The sequence below is a fragment of the Anomaloglossus baeobatrachus genome, chromosome 5 (assembly GCF_048569485.1).
Source record: "Anomaloglossus baeobatrachus isolate aAnoBae1 chromosome 5, aAnoBae1.hap1, whole genome shotgun sequence".
In the NCBI taxonomy this organism is placed as follows: Eukaryota; Metazoa; Chordata; class Amphibia; order Anura; family Aromobatidae; genus Anomaloglossus; species Anomaloglossus baeobatrachus.
In genome coordinates, this window is record NC_134357.1 from 96,262,804 (window position 1) to 96,280,246 (window position 17,443).

A 17,443-nucleotide genomic window follows, 5' to 3' on the forward strand; every position below is an offset into this window, starting at 1 on the left:
GTCCGGGTCACATGCTCCGGTCACATGACAGCATGTGACCGGAGCTTGTCACGCTGCCACTGTACTGTATACACTGTACTGGTGTGCGCCGGAACCGGCAAAAGGGTGAAAAGCTGGATGTGTGAGAGCACCTTTACAGAGGCACAGAAAGGATCTATAATCCTATATACGACCTGTCACCAGGACAAAAGTGGTCAGGTTTTGTTTCTATTGTATTCCCTCTGCACTCCTGAGTATTTCCATGGTTTTTTTTTATATTTTTTAATTATTATTTATTTTGAATCTTCTTTATGATTCCAACGTTATGGGCTCTTTACTAAGTGCTAATTTTTATGGTGTTGCTCACAGGGTAAGGCTCCCTTCACACGTCAGTGATTCCGGTATGTATGACGTCCGTTTGTATACGTACTGGAGACACGGACATACACAGACCCATTAAAATAAATGAGTCTGTGCACACATCTGTGTTTTTTCATAGACGCATGTAGATGCATGCATGAAGACAAGTACGTTTTTCTCTGACAGCACTGATGTCACATTGACCACACACTGATGTCATCTGTGTGACATCAGTGTGACATGTACCGGAGAAAACACGTGTCTTTGAAAAAGACATTTTCTGTATTCACCTCTCTCCATCGCTGCTGTTTTACGAGCCGCTGTCACTTCCTTCCAGGCCCACTCATTATGCTCATGAATATTCACTGCACCGCAGCCCCGAAAGCACCTCCAGAGACAGCAGTGCGAGAGACAGCAGTGCTGGGTACAGGTAAATAAAAAGTTCCTGATCTCCATGTGCTATCACAGATTGCAAACTGAGAACAAACATGTGCCAAAATCACGGCACATGGATGGCCGTACACATCTTCAACATGGACCATAAATAAAGTGCATTTTTATTATGGATGTGTATAGGGGGCCTAATAATGTATAACAGCTTAAAATAATGCCCCCCCAAAAATCCTGTGAGCTGCGCCTGCAACCCATTGGTAAAGATCATAAAAATTTACACTAAATACAAAGGCTCAAAATCTCTAGAACCTTATGGTGGATATAAAGCAAACAAACAAAAAAGGAATATTCAGGAGAGTTGAGGGAATAAAATAAAAGGGAAAAATTGCCCACTATTGACCTAATGACAGATAAGATTTAACTTGTTAGTGACACGCCTGCCCCAGGGCTGGGGGACTCAGAGCCGGGCCGGACTAGTCCGGTGACATCAGCCGTGGCAGGGTCCAGTTCCTTGACACTGGTGGTGTCTTTTGGAGTAAATAAAAGGGGTTTTAAATGAAAGAAAATAAAATAAAAAGAGTTTTTGTCGACTGCGCCACTTGCGGAATGCGGCATGTTATAAGGGGAGGCCGCCGCTGCAGGTTTTTGCTGGGGCTGATGGAGTGATGCAGCCTGGATGGTTTAGCCCCTCCACAAGATGATGGGGGTTGTAGTGGGGAAACAGTCTATGTGAGTGCACTCTCAGGAGATGAGCATTTTTGCTGATTGGAGCGATGCTGCTCTGATCAGCAGAAATGCACATGCGACTGTGCAGTGATAAAGTTCAGTAGGGAAATTAGTGAAACAATAAAATATTTAAAAAATAGTTTTAAAAAAATATGAAAATATAAAAAACCCTGAAAATTCAAATAATCCCCCAACCTTCACCCCATTTAAAATAAAACCGTTAAAAAAATGAAAATAATTCACATATATTTTGTACACAGCATGGTGAGAAAAATATTCCAAATGTCCAAATTACATTTTTTGGTCACCGCAGCATTTCTTTAAAATGCAATACCAGGCGATCAAAACAGCGCATCTACACAGAAATTCTATAATTTAAAACAGACGCAAACAATAAGCAGTCACTGAGCCCCAGATCCCAAAAATGAGAACACTATGGGTCTCAGAAAATGGTGACAAAAGTGCTTATCTTTTTTTTGGACAAATTTCAGATTTTTTTTCACCACTTACATAAAAGTAAAAGTATACATGATTCGTATCTATGAACTTGCACCGCCCTGAGGCGTCATATTGACATATCGGTTTTATCATATAGTCAACATGGTGCATAAAAACCCCCAAACCATTGTGGAATTTCACTTTTTTTAACTATTTTTTTTCCCATTTTCCCCTACATAATACGGTAAAACTAATCGTTTCATTCAAAATTACAACTTGTCCCACAAAAAAAGCCCTCATATGGCAATATTGAAGGAAAAATAAAAAGGTTATGGCTCTTGGAAAAAAGGGAGGAAAAAAATGAAAATGAAAAACAGAAAGTCGCCAAGGGGAGAAGGGGTTAAAATATATACAAAAATAAATAATTTAAAAAAGTATAAAAGTTCAAATCAAATCACCCCTTTTCCCTCCAATCAAAATAAAAAATGTTAAAAAAGAAAATAATAAATATACTTGTATTTCTGCATTTAAAAGTCCAATATATCAAAATATAAAAGTTAACCAGATCAGTTAATGCCATAACGAGAAAAAAAAAATCAAACCTCCAGAAAAGCATCTTTTTGGATACCCATTCCTCCCATAAAAATATGATAAAAACACATCAAAACACTGTATCTACCCTAAATTGGTATCTATAAAACCATGAGCTTATTGCACAAAAAAGAAGCCCTGATGCAGCTCAACCAAAGAAAACTAAAAATGTTTTGGGCCTCAATAAATAGTAAAAGAAGCCAAAATATTTTTTATTTTTACAAATATCTTAAATTTTATTCTCTACTTAAATTAACAAAAAGGACGTACAATTTTGGGACCACAGCTACTGTACTGACCTGGAATAGCATGATTTTAAATAATTTTTTATCGTAGAATACACGCCATTAAAGAACCCCCCCCCTAAAAAAAGACATGATGGAATTTTATTTATTTTTACAATTTCCCCACACTTTGATTTTTTTTTAGTGCTTTGAATGATCAACAAATAATTATTGATGAGCGAGCATCGGTGTGCTCAGGCACACTTGTAACTTGGCCGAGTATCGCGGGTGCATGAGCACCATGCTCATGTCCCTGCCCAAAATGATTCTCAGCTTTTAAACAGCCAATAAACATGCAATGTTTGCCTGCAATGCACAAAAATATCATAGCCATTCAGCTCCGGCGACTTTCTTTTAATATTAGTAAAGTGTAGCTATTAACAACAACTCTGATAGGAGCCAACTGCTCAACGCTGTGCTCAGTGAGACCTGGCGACGCTGATTAGATTTGTCATCACTACCTGGCACTTGTGAATAGCTGTACTTTAGTGCTATTTACAGTTGCTTGAGCTGCATTCGGGGATAGTGGACTATGACGTAACTTTGTGGCAACATTTTTGAAAATAAATTGGGGAACAAGGGATAGTGTGAGGAAGTCTTTATTCAAATAAACTATTTTTTTAGGGGGGATTATTGGTAGAAATGAGCAGACCTGTTGAAATTCGGGTGAGCAAGTTCTGCCAAACTTTATATAAAGTTCAGTTTGGGACAGGGACTTGACCTGAGCCCCAATGAAAGTCACTGATTGGGCAGTTCTGCTCACCGCCTACATACAGATAGCTATAAACAGATCACTTCCAAGGGAGGGAGGGCAGGCTTTTTCTTTTTTATTTTGGGAATACTCTACATCTGATAACGCTATTTTTATTGTCAGTGTGAGCCATTCAGATACTGCAAGCGGCTCACACTTGGCCTAGCACTGAGCCTACCCAAGCACACTATGTCCTATCAACTGATTAGCATATGTAAAGCACCAGAACTCCAAATTTGAACACTGATGTTTTGTAAATACTAACATTGAATTTTACTGTTTGGGTTGCTCACATCTAATTACTGGATTAACAATGGGGGTGAGTGATAAACACCAATCCTGGGTTCTATACCAGCGGACATAACACAACTCACATCAACCCTAAAAAATATTACCCTGATTGCCATTGCACCAGGACAATTGGAAAGAGCCGCGCAAAGTGCCAGAATTGGCAAATCTAATAGGTGCACCACTTATGGAATGGCTGTGGACAAGTTTATTTTGGCTAGGAAGGGCCAGTTAACCATGGACCTTCCCAGCCATATAAGACAAGCCCGCAGCTGTCTGCTTTACCTTGGCTGGTTATCAAAAATAGGAGGAATCTTACGTTGTTTTTTCATTTCCCAGTACATAATGGTTAATCTGATCAGAAATCCACCTCCACTTTTAACCAGTTAAATACCAAACTGACCTGGAGCATTATACTGTCAGGTCAGTTTTACCATATAGTGAACATGGTAAATAGATATCCCAAAAACAATTGTGGATTTATACTTTTGTTTTGCAATTTCACAGCGTTTGGAAATGTTTTCTCATTTTCAAGTACACTCACTGGCAGAATGAATGGTGACATTCAAAAGTACAACTAGTCCGACAAAAAATGAGCCCTCATATGGCTATATTGATGAAAAAATAAAAAAGTTATGGTTCTTGGAAGAAAGGGAGGGAAAAAATGAAAATGGAAAATGGAAAATCGCTTGGTGGTGAAGGGGTTAAGAGCAGATAAAGAGAGAAAACCTAGAAACATAATTGAGTTGAAGCTATTTTCTAAGGAAGAGTTGGTTAAAATTCCTCCAATTTGATGTGCAGGACTAATCAATTATAAGGGGAAATGTTTAGATGCAGTTACTGCTGTATAAAGAGGACCCCCCCAGATACTGAAATCAAAGGTTCACATACGTTAGACACTCACAGACATCTAATGTTGATCTTCACATATCAATATTTTCATACGGACTTTGTGTCCATATAGAAATCATGTCTGTATTTTCTGGCAGCATAGATGACAAGGGCCCATACAAGTCTATTCAGTAGGTCCATGAAAAGCACGTACAGCACACGAATGACTAAATGCAAAATGCTATGTGTGGCAGAAAACTAACACTGCCCATCAGACTCAAAAACACCATCCCCACCGTCATACATGGTGGTGGTAGCATCATGCTGTGGGGATGGTTTAATTCAGCAGAGATATGGAAGCTGGTCAGTTAGTGAGAAGATAGATGGAGCTAAATTCCAGGAAATCCTGCAATAAAACCTGGTAAAGGCTGCAAAAGACTTGAGACTGGGGAGAAGATGCACTTTCCAGCATCCCACTGAGAATCTGTGACAAGACTTGAAATTTGTTATTTACAGACATTATCTATTCAATCGCCCTGGAACTATTTTGCAAAAAAAGACTGAGCAAACATTGCAGCCCAAGTGTGTAAAGCCAGTAGAGACATACCTCAAAGTAATGACTCAGGGGGTCTGAATACAAATGCACAACACAATTTTTAGAAATAGAGTTTTAAAATATTTACAAAACCAGGTATGATTTCCTATGATTTTTAATTTTTTAATTGTTTTATTTTCAATGGGACAATAAGGGGCAATTTGAACTTTTATGCTTGTTTTCATATTTTTAAATACAGGTTTTTACACTTTTATTGTATTTACTAGTCCCTTTAGGGGACTTTAAACTCTGATTGTCCAATCGCTTGTGCTCTACATTGCCCTGTATAGAAGAAATCACAATTTCCTATTATGAATGTCAGCTCGCAGCTGATGTTCACTGGTGGATCGTAATGACAGACACAGGGTTCATAAACTCCCCTTGGCTGTCATGACAAACCATCGGCGCCCCATGATTACGTGACAAGTGCTGATGGGAGTAAGAAATAATGCGCTTCCAGCCCGCGCATGTTACAACCCGCATTCAGAGATTGATAGCAAGATTTAACTAGTTGACAGACGTGGGTGGATCTCTGAACCACCATTGGCTGTTAGAGACACATGATGGCTGATTAAATCAGCTGTCATGTGCAAGGAAAGATGCGGGCTGAGCATCCAAGTCCACATTAAAGCAAGGGACATTACATATTATGCATGTTTACGTCATATGTAGAGAAGGGGCTAATGCATTTCTCTGGGAAATATCTAGCATTAGGGATTGTGCAATTTTTGTATTTTTGGTCTGAGTGCAACCTGACAAAACATCGGATCACACTTGGACCAATGTTAGTATTTGTGGCCATGCACATGTCTAATTGTTTATTTAGGGTACGCTCACACGAGTGTATGACTCGGATGAGTGCAATGCAAGAAAATCTCGCATTGCACTCAGACCAATGTTATTTAATGAGGGAGAGCAGATGGTCAGCTTTTTTTTTCATGCAGATTCTGGTTGAGCGAAGAGTTGCAGCATGCTGCAATTGTCAGCAAGAGACGTGTCATACGCACCCATACAAGTCTATAGGTGCGAGTGAAACATTGGACTGCACTTGGGTGACATACAAGTGCAGTGTAATAATCACATCAGCTGACGATGGAGGAGATGGGGAGATTAATCCCTTCATCTCCTCCATAGCTGTGATGTGATCACAGGATTGGATCACAGTTGCATGACACTTGGCTCACACACACAGCAGAGCGGGAGCCAAGGGTCATTAGCATACCATATCTGATGCACTTGCATTGGATGCCATACCATTATGTGAATCCAGTCTTAAACTGAGTCTGTTGGAGAAAAAAATTGCTGAATGCCCAAGTATGGTTCAATATTCAGATCACATTTGGCCATGCATGTCAGTAAGTGTATGTAAACCATTGGACCGCACTTGGATAACATCTGAGTGCAGTCCGCTGACAGAATGGAGAAAATGGAGAATTGTTTTCTCCATCTTTTCATCTGAGGGAATTTGAGAATATTATACTGACACTGATCAAACTTTGATCAGAGTTTGATCTTAGTATCATTGGCATTATCAAATCTATTATCTCGGAGGGGAGACTGTATGGTTGTCTGCATCTTCCCTAACAGGGAGCAATTTGGTAAGGTCATGGTCACAAACTGGCCTTTGTGCTGAAGTAGGAAAATCTTTATAATGTGTCTCTGTCATATGCTGGATTGAATCCCAGTTTTATAATGATAAGTCCTCATATTCCAGTCCTTATGGCGTTACTGCAGTGTTACTCTGTTTCCCCAATAATACGCCCTACCATGAAAATAAGCACTGGCAGGAGGTTTTAGTATTCTTGGTTTAAGGCTTAAATATAAGATCTACCCTGAAAATAAGACCTAGTCGTGTTCCAATAATGAATGAAGTGTCCATGCAGCTAAAAAAGGTAAAGAATACTGCAGGAAACTTCATTATAGAAAGCATACATCCCCAAAGGAAAAAAGAAAGAATAGAGAAGCCCGTGCCAACATACTCACTAGACGTCAACCGGAAGCAGTGGAACGCATCAAGGACCTGCGGCGGAACACACATATCAGATTACACACACACACTCACCACATCCAGCAGTATCTATTGCTTCTGGCCAGCATAAGGACTTGGGATGCTGTGCAGTTTAGCGCCAGGACATGTGGGTGGAACGCATGGAGGACCTAGTGGTGGAATGCATCATAGAGACAAGAAAGCAGAGAGTCCCCTGCTGGCTAAAAACAAGTGGTATCACCGGATGTGGTGAGTGTGTGCGCGTGCGATTGTGTGTGTGATCTCATGAGTGTGTGTGAGTATGAGTGTGTGTGTAATCTGATGTGTGAGTGTCGGCCAGAAGGAGGGAAGGGCGGCGTGCAGCATACCTTGTGGGAGCATCCTTCGAGGATCACAGGAGGACCTGAGATCCAGGCAGATGTCCAGGGTCTGATAAGTATGATGACCCTGGCAAGGTGGATCTACTTTTTTGGGGGCAAAACTTTCCCCTAACCATGTTTCCCCGAGAATAAGCCCTAACCTGAAAATAAGCTCTACTGCTCTATTAGGGGCAAAAACAAATATAAGACAGTGTCTTATTTTTGGGGAAACAGGGTAGCTATTACCAGTTTGCAATGGGAGCACTAAAGGGCCCTTTGCACACTACGACATCGCAGTTGCGATGTCGGTGGGGTCATATCGACAGTGACGCACATCCGGCCTCACTGTCGATATCGTAGTGTGTAAAGCCTTTTTGATACGATTAAAGAGCGCAAAAGCATTGTAATCGTATGATCGGTGTAGCGTCGGTCATTTCCATGATTTGGAAATGACCGATGTTACGATATTGTTCCTCGTTCCTGCGGCAGCACACATCGCTGTGTGTGAAGCCGCAGGAGCGAGGAACATCTCCTACCTGCGTCCTGCGGCTTACGCCAGCTATGCGGAAGGAAGGAGGTGGGTGGGATGTTTATGTCCTGCTCATCTCCGCCCTCCGCTTCTATTGGCCGCCTGCCATGTGACGTCACTATGACGCCGCATGACCCGCCCTGTTAATAAGGAGGTGGGTCACCGGCTAGAGCGACATCGCAGGGCAGGTGAGTGCATGTGAAGCTGGCATAGTGATAATGTTCGCTACGCCAGCTATCACCATGATATTGCAGCTGCGACGGGGCCAGGGACTATCGCTCGGCATCGCAGCATCAGCTCGCAATGTCGTAGTGTGCAAAGGGCCCCTAAGAGTTAAAGACAATGCAATAAAGAAAATACAGAAAACTTTTAATTTGTCAGGTGGCATGTTTTCCTGTTGTCTTTGCTTTTGAGCTTTACTTATCATGCTTTATCTTAAGCGCAGCGTAATTAACTGACTTTGTACCTTGAGAGAAAGAAAAATGTATCCCTTTCATTCCTATCTCTTCGCCTGGCAGCTACAATTTGTCTGTGGTTTCATCCAATAGATTGAACCAGGTTCATCGTTTGTGTTACTGGATTGTGGGAAGAAATAATTTTCTTGTCAAAGAACCTTGTAAATGGATTTTAGCAGAGCAGAAGCTGAATACAACTTAGAATATAATAGATACGAAGGAGAACATGGATAGAGTACACAAGTGTGATTGAGCTCCTCACGTTAAAAGACCGGTGTTGATTAACGATACATCATTTTGCTTTTTAGGCTATAGCACCTGCTAGTAATTGGTGTGATGATTCTGCAGAGACATTGCAAGCATTTACTATGAGAGCAAAACTTACTAATTGCTGGTGCCTCAAGCCATACAGAATGGATGCAGTACCAATAGCGGCAGATAGAGGGCAGCAGAATCCTTGCAAGCTCCGAGTCTGCTCCTAATAAAGCATTTTACAGCAAAGGGAAGAAATCTTGGCTGCATCATGTTCTCTTGGAATGATATTACACAGCAAAATATTACCAGCATTACAGCAAAGTAAGAACATTACTGCGTGCGCCCTATTCAGTTATTAGGGAATTTACCATAGTAATGTGAAAGCACAGGAGAGACATCTGCATGGGAACTTGTAATGATCAGAAACAGTGTAAGCGAATTTAGTGTCTTAATGAAGAATCACACATCATTTTTTACATTTCACTTGTGGATGAATCTTAGAAACAAAGAAAAAAAACCTCTATTACCTCTGATCATGCACTCAGTCATTTTACATCTCCGTAAAGGTATATTTACATGAACAGGCTTCGAATCCTGAGCAAATATTTTCATTATCCGGGATGAAGTTGCCAGTATGGTGCTATAATTTATCAAGGATTTTTGGTGAGGAGCAATTCCAGCACTTCCACATTCACACGTGACTTTTACTACACATCCATGTGCGGAAAAGGCTACTTTCACACATTCGGTTTTTTTGCTATCAGGCACAATCCGGTTTGTGCCTGATGCAATGGATTCGTCACAGACTGTGGGAAAACTGATGCAACGGGTCTGGTAAAAAAAAACGGATGTATCTCAATGTTCAGGCTAAAGGTTATTTGCTATGGAGGAGAGAAAGAGGGAGAGAGGGAGCGAGAGAGAGGGGGAGGGAAAGGGAGAGAGAAGAGAGAGAGGGAGAGACAGAGAGGGAGGGAGCGAGAGAGAGAGAAGAGAAAGAAGGAGAGAGGGAGGGAGGGAGCGAGAAAGAGGCAGAGGGAGAGAGAAAGAGAGAGAAGAGAGGGAGGGAGAGAGAGAGACAGAGAGGGAGGGAGGGAGCGAGAGAGAGGGGGAGGGAAAGGGAGAGAGAGAGAGAAGGGAGAGAGAAGAGAGAGAGGGAGAGACAGAGAGGGAGGGAGCGAGAGAGAGAGAAGAGAAAGAGGGAGAGAGAGAGAGGGAGCGAGAAAGAGGCAGAGGGAGAGAGAAAGAGAGAGAAGAGAGGGAGGGAGAGAGAGAGACAGAGAGGGAGGGAGGGAGCGAGAGAGAGGGGGAGGGAAAGGGAGAGAGAGAGAGAAGGGAGAGAGAAGAGAGAGAGGGAGAGACAGAGAGGGAGGGAGCGAGAGAGAGAGAAGAGAAAGAAGGAGAGAGGGAGGGAGGGAGCGAGAAAGAGGCAGAGGGAGAGAGAAAGAGAGAGAAGAGAGGGAGGGAGAGAGAGAGACAGAGAGGGAGGGAGGGAGCGAGAGAGAGGGGGAGGGAAAGGGAGAGAGAGAGAGAAGGGAGAGAGAAGAGAGAGAGGGAGAGACAGAGAGGAAGGGAGCGAGAGAGAGAAGAGAAAGAGGGAGAGAAAGAGAGGGAGCGAGAAAGAGGCAGAGGGAGAGAGAAAGAGAGAGAAGAGAGGAAGAGAGGGAGAGAGAGAGACAGAGAGGGAGGGAGGGAGCGAGAAAGAGGGGGAGGGAAAGGGAGAGAGAGAGAGAAGGGAGAGAGAAGAGAAAGAGGGAGAGACAGAGAGGGAGGGAGGGAAAAATGGCGGATGGCACCGGATCCGTCGCCTTCCGGTTTTTCGCCGGTCACAAAAAATGTTCCCTTGGACGTTGCTTCTGGTGGCCGCACACACAAATTTCGCCGGATCTGGCGCACATCGGATGAAACGCGGGCACAATCCGGTGCTAATACAAGTCTATGAGTAAAAATCGGATCCGACGCCGGATCTGTTTTATCCGCAATTGGCCGGATTGTGCCAGATGGCATAAACCGGATGTGTGAAAGATGCCTATTTTTATATAAAGTCACAGAAATCCTTTTCTGTATTGTCTCTATCAGAGTAGAAACATTTTATCAGCTATTCTATGTATTCTCTATGTTTCAGTGTTTAATATGGTTACTTAGGGGCTTCATGTGTGGCACGGGGTCCACGCGTATTGCAGTGGCGGGGCTTAGGACATATATTCTTCTGATGTATGTAAAGTGTTGTGGAATTAATGGTGCGATATAAGTGAATAAATATTATTATATTATTGTTATATTTCTTTCTTATCCACTGATCTAAAGTGATTGGAATAGTGCAGCATATTGTCCTCAGCTTCCATCAGTTTTTATTTGTAAAGCTGCTCTCCATGGTCCTGAAAGATCCTATCACGAAAAGGACCAAGTGGAATCTGATGAGACCTGATGCATCAATTTAAATGATATTTATATAAATAGAATCCGGCAAAAGCAATCTGCAAAAAGTTTCATCCTGTTGTCTGGTTGCCTATCTACCGCTATCTGTGAAAGGATGTATTGGGGACTTAAAAAAAATAAACACGTGCCTAAGCACTAACAGCCAGGTAGTTGCTACTCATCTGTATATTGTGCCTGGCACAGTACTTTGCCATCACAGACTGCTCCTGTCAGCAATTTAGCTACTTCCGCTAACACTGTGCCAACAGATGGGTGTCTTCTCATCCACACAGCTCTGAAGACGGGCAGGACAGCCGACATCGTGCTGATTGACAGCCGCCTCCCCCACTTTGGCAGCAGGAGCTGTCAATTAGTATGATGTCGGCTGTCCTGTCCCGTCTATAGAGCAGAGCAGAGAAGAAGCCTCCGCTCTTTTGACAAAGCCATTGTAACACCGGCAGACACGGCTTGTGATCACTCTTTGCTGACAAAGAACGGGCACAACAGGCAGGTAGGTAGAAACTACGTGCCTGTTATTGCTTAGGCACTTGTACTTTTTAAAGTCCCTTTAAGATCTATTTTTTTTTTGTTTTCAGTGTTTTCCTCAAAAATACTTGTTTGTCAGGGGCTGATATACTAGAAGTGTAAGTGTATATAATATGAGAGCAGCATGATGCATACTGTATGGTCTGAAAGCTTCATTCCAGAGAAGTGTTACTTATTAGAGTGTGTTGCTGTTTCAATAAAATCAGTGTTTTACCAGCAGGAGCTTATCACTACAGAAATAGATGTCTTGTAGCTGCTGGTCATCTGCTCTGTGTGAACCTTCCCCACCACTTATTAGCATTTTTCTGTTAATGGACAATGTACACAGAAGGCGGACAATCACTTGTGTGGGCAGGTATATAAAGGGCTCAATATTCCGAGCACTGCTAGCTCTGGAGCAAATAAAAGAGTGATTATATGAACATGACAGAATTTGATACAAAGCAGTAATCAAGGTTTCTGCCCCTACAACATACTGCTCCCAGAATTACTAGCAAAAACCTTGTGTCAGATTCCCTTTAAATTGTCAGTTTTTGTAATATTTCTTAGTGTCACATAATGAACAGCTATTGGGCCTTGGATTAATTTGTTACACATTTAGCGTTCCATGTTTGCCAACTAAAAAGTCACAGCTGGGAATGTTACATGCATTAAATTTACATTTCATCTTCTCTTTCCTGCTGGAAGGTGAACCTAACTCCCATTCTCAAGTCTTTTGCAGCCTCTAACAGGTTTCCTCTAGATTGTCCTGTATTTAGCACCACCAGCTATTTTCCCATCAACTCTCACCAGCTTCCCTGTCCCTGCTGAAGAAAAGCCTACCCACTGCATGATACTGTCACCACCATGTATGACGGTGTGGATGGTGTTTTCAGGGTGATGTGCAGTGTTAGTTTTCCACCACACATAGTGTTTTGCCTTTATCCCAGAAAGTCCTACTTTTGTCCTCATCTGACCAGATCACCTTCTTCCACATGCTATCTATGTTCTCAACATGTTTCTTTGCAAACTGCAAACATGACTTCTTATAGCTTGCTTTAAATACCATAATTGCTTTCTTCTTGCCACTCTTCTATAAAGTACAGATTTGTGGCATATATGTGTAGCTTCTCCATAGTGATCATGGGCCATGTCTCGGCAGGTTTGCAGTTGTGCAATACTCCTATTTTTGGATAATGGATTGAACAGTGCCTTGTGAGATGTTCAGAGTTTGGGCTATTTTACTAGAAGTTAACCCTGCCTTACTCTTCACAACTTTATCACTGACCTGTCTGGTGTGTTCCTTGGTTTTCATGATACTGTTTTATCCCTATAGCTGTAGTTATATTGAGAATAGATGGACTCAATTTACTAATTACGTGACTTCTGGAGGTAATTGGTCACTCAATATTTTATTTAGGTGTTTCAGACCACACAGGGCTGAAAACAAATTCTCTTTACAATATTCAGATGAATATTTTTAAAATGTTCATCATATATAATTTATTTTATAATTCACAAATACTTGCTTAGTGTTTTGCAATTTCACACAATATTCCAATAAATTACATTTAAATTGGTGGATCTAACATTAAAAAGTGTGGAAAAGTTAGAATATGAATAATTTTTCAAAGTACCATATACAGTATGTTTTTATGTGGGATCCCCTGTATTAAAATACATAGTCTAATACACTTTTTAACATAGGAAAAAGGTACAATATACTATGACAAATTATGCTAAAAGATGTTCTTTTGCCTTAAAGGAAGTCTGTCACCAGGATTTCAACCCCCAAATTATTTTTTTGTTCCAATAGATCTTTAAAGACAAGTCCTGCAAACCCTTTACATGGCTAATCTGTTCCTCCATTACTGAGAAATCAGTATATGAGTTGATATGCTAATGAAACTGAAGAACTCCGTAGATCTGAAGCCTCTGTCGCTGTTCTTTTCCCTGCTCAAGCACCACCTTCTCTTTAATTGACAGCCTCTATGATTTGTGACTTCAGGTGTAATAGTTGTCATCCAAGCTGAGAGTGGCGCACTAGGCGGAGAGTAGAGCTGGAGTGACAGAGGCTTCAGATCTACAATAGCATTTCAGACTTATTTGCATATCAGTTCAAAGATGATTTCTCAGTAACAGAAGAACAGATTAGCCATATAAAGACATCGCTGGACTTCTCTTTGACAGAGCTACATGCAGATATAATAGACAGGGAAATGGAATCTACTGATAGATTCCCTCTAAATGAGCAAGTCTTTGTTTATACCAAACTTGTGGTGACTTTTCACCTAATACTTTTTTGAACATATCCTATGATCATATCTGTAGCGTACAGTGGGTTTACTTAATGAGTCTACTATGTCTGGGTATCCACCTGCAGAATGCATATATGCTCGAAAATGGTGTAAGACAGAGCACACAGTGACTATTATAGTCAATGGCCCTGTCGGCGCATGAGTCTAAAACACATTTTGAGGGGGGTTTGGATGCAAGCTCTGACGGGACCAGTGAATGTGGGTTATAATGCAGTGTGAAAGTGGCCTAATTTATGCAGAATAGGGTAGCTGAGCCCATTAAGTGACTAATAAAGACGAATGAGTGGTCTACTCAGTATATTCATCACCACAAGAGTTGAGCGAGTAGCTAACTATTTGTACTCTCTATACTTATAACGAGTACTGTCTAATACTCGTGTATTCTTTCTGAATAGTGTGTGCAATGCAAGTCAATGGGGAAAGCGCGCAATGTAACGAGTAACCGGTATTCCGCAGTATTTGCTACTCGCACGAATAGTACGGTATTCAGGTTACTCATTATTATCAGTTTTTCTCCATTGACTTGCATTGCACACGCTAATCAGAAAGAATACGCGAGTATTAGACTGTACTTGTTATGAGTATAGCAAGTACGAATAGTTAGGTACTCGCTCAACTCTAATCACCTCCATTGGCTCTACTTCACTAACTTATATTGGGAATATTAATTGGTGAACATAGACACCAATAGCACATGCTGCATATAGTAAACTATATGAATATCTTCTTTGGCTTTTATTGGGGACTTTTTAAGAACTACTATTGTCATAAAGCATTTATAACATAATATAGTTTCTTATAATGTACAGTGTTTATGTAATATAGTTTGTAGCAAATAACAACAAACTAGTTCATAAGTCATATCACTGATACAATGTACAGTGTTTATTTAATAATAATAATAATAATAATAATAATAAATCTTTATTTCTATAGCGCCAACATATTTTGCAGCACTTTACAATTCAGGAGGTTCATATATAAACAAATAACAGTTATAGAAAATGTAATAGAGTATGGAAAAAAAGAGACAACCCTGCTCGTGAGAGCTTACAATCTAAAATGAGATGGGAGGGAGGGCAAGGTACCGGTGCTTATTTACAACGACAATCCAGCCATCTCATGGGGGATAGATAATGGCTTTCTGGACCAGTTAGCCAGAATCTTGAGATGCATTTAGGTGCCATGGAGTTTGACGTGGGGTTATGTTCTGAGAAGTTGTGGAGGGACTATGTGAAGTTAGTTTGGCTAGCGAGTGTGATAGGCCGCCCTAAAAAGATATGTTTTTAGGGAGCGTCTTAAGCTGAGTAACTTGTGATTTGTCCTAGCATCTTAGGGTAGAGCATTCCAGAGGATTGGTGCAGTTCGGGAGAAGTCTTGGATCCTGGAATGGGAGGTCTGTGTCTAAGGCGGGCTTTGCACACTACGACATCGCAGGTGCGAAGTCGGTGGGGTCAAATCGAAAGTGACGCACATCTGGCGTCGCAGTCGATATCGTAGTCCTTGCAAATCCTTTTTGATACGATGAACGAGCGCAAAAGCGTTGTTATGGTATCATCGGTGCAGGGTCCGACATTTCCATAATGCCGGTGCAGCGACAGGTACAATGTAGTTCCTCGTTCCTACGGCAGCACACATCGCTGTGTGTGAAGCCGCAGGAGCGAGGAACATCTCCTTACCTGCGTCCCGGCAGCATTGCGGAAAGAAGGAGGTGGGAGGGATGTTTACATCCTGCTCATCTCCGCCCCTCCACTGCTATTGGCCGTCTGCCGTGTGACGTCGCTGTGACGCCGCACGACCCACCCCCTTAGGAAGGAGGCGGATTGCCGGCCAGAGTGACGTCGCAGGACAGGTGAGTGCATGTGAAGCTGGCGTAGCGATAATGTTCACTACGCCAGCAATCACAAGATATTGCTGCTGCGACGGCGGCGGGGACTATCGGCTTGCGATGTCGCAGCGTGCAAAGTACCCCTAAGTGTCTAAGTGTCTAAGGGGGCGGTTCGTGTGGCGTCACAGCGACGTCACACGGCAGCCGTCCAATAGAAGTAGAGGGGCGGAGAGCAGCCGCATGAAAGTCACGCCCACCTCGTTGCTGGAGGACACAGGTACGTTGTTGTTCGTCATTCCTGGGGCGTCACATGTAGCGATGTGTGCTGCCTCAGGAGCGACGAACAACCCGCGTCCTGCACCATCAATAATATTTGGGAAATGGACGACGTGTCAACAATCAACATTTTGGTGAGTATTTTGCATCGTTAGCGGTCGCTCATACGTGTCACATGCAATGACATCGCTAACGAGGCTGGATGTGCGTCACGAATTCCCTGACCCCAACGATATCTCGTTAGCGATGTCATTGCGTGTAACTAGTCCATAAGTCGCATCATTGATACAATGTACAGTGTTCATATAATATAGTTTGTAGCTAATAACAACAAACTAGTCCATAAGTTTCAGCTCCGCTCCATCTCAGTGACATACCAGTTCAGGTGTCTTGACTTTGCAAAACTTGATTGTAAAGACTTTATGTAGAATTTCTCTCTATATGCAGCTAGAGTTTCTGAATAAGCCTCTGAAGGGCAGGAAAATTTATTGGGCTCATCAAATATGAGTCAGTAAGTCAGAATAGCCAGCAGCATCCTCCTCCTGTGATACACACAGAGCTCGGCACATTGTAGCCCTCACTCCTTGGCACACAGCAGCTCCTGAGTGGAGCAGCCTCAGATGTGCAGCCCGTGTCCACACTCTGCTGCCTCTCTCAGGAGCAGCTCCAGTAATTGTCACGTTTAGTAAGATCAGATGGCAGAGGGTGGAGTTAATGATTGCATTGAGGAGAGGACACAAGCCTGTTTACCTGCTGCTTGCTCTGCTCCAGCAGCCACAACATTCCTGAGCCATAGATGAGAGGATGCAGCTCTGCCTGCTCACATTGCACTTGCTGCTTGCCATCTGAAGGAAGCTTTGGGATTCTTTGCCTTCTACAAGCTGCTGCTTCATCCATTCCTTACATATGTTCTTGCCTTTTCTGTGATCGGATTTCAGTAACCTAATCCTCTTGTATTGGGGAAGAAGACTAGCACTGAGTGAGTGCACTCTTGCATTTAATAATGAAGCCCTCTCCTGCGGTCTGTGGAGGGGATGAGGGGTGCTGCTGGTGCTGAGTATGGGAGCTCATCCTGGCTGCTTCACACTTAGCAGGGATAATCTTTGGATCAATTGGAAAAAAACCCATATCTCAAAACCTGCATTGTTATTAGCAGATTTAACCACTTATGGTTACTGGGCTATTACACTATCAATGGAATATTTTCATCTATAACCTGCTATAAGGTAAGGCACCTCCATAGGAAATGTCACAGGCATA

The 17,443-nt window shown here is 42.2% G+C and overlaps 1 protein-coding gene across 1 annotated transcript in view; it reads left to right on the top strand.

Moving 5' to 3' along the window:
- The first annotated feature begins 16,823 nt into the window (after nucleotides 1–16,823).
- Nucleotides 16,824–17,443, top strand: part of PCDH15 (protocadherin related 15) — a 2,365,808-nt gene continuing 2,365,188 nt past the window's right edge. The window contains exon 1 of the mRNA XM_075348720.1: nucleotides 16,824–17,409. The gene's annotated coding sequence lies outside the window, so the exon portion shown is untranslated. The remainder of the gene's footprint in view (nucleotides 17,410–17,443) is intronic.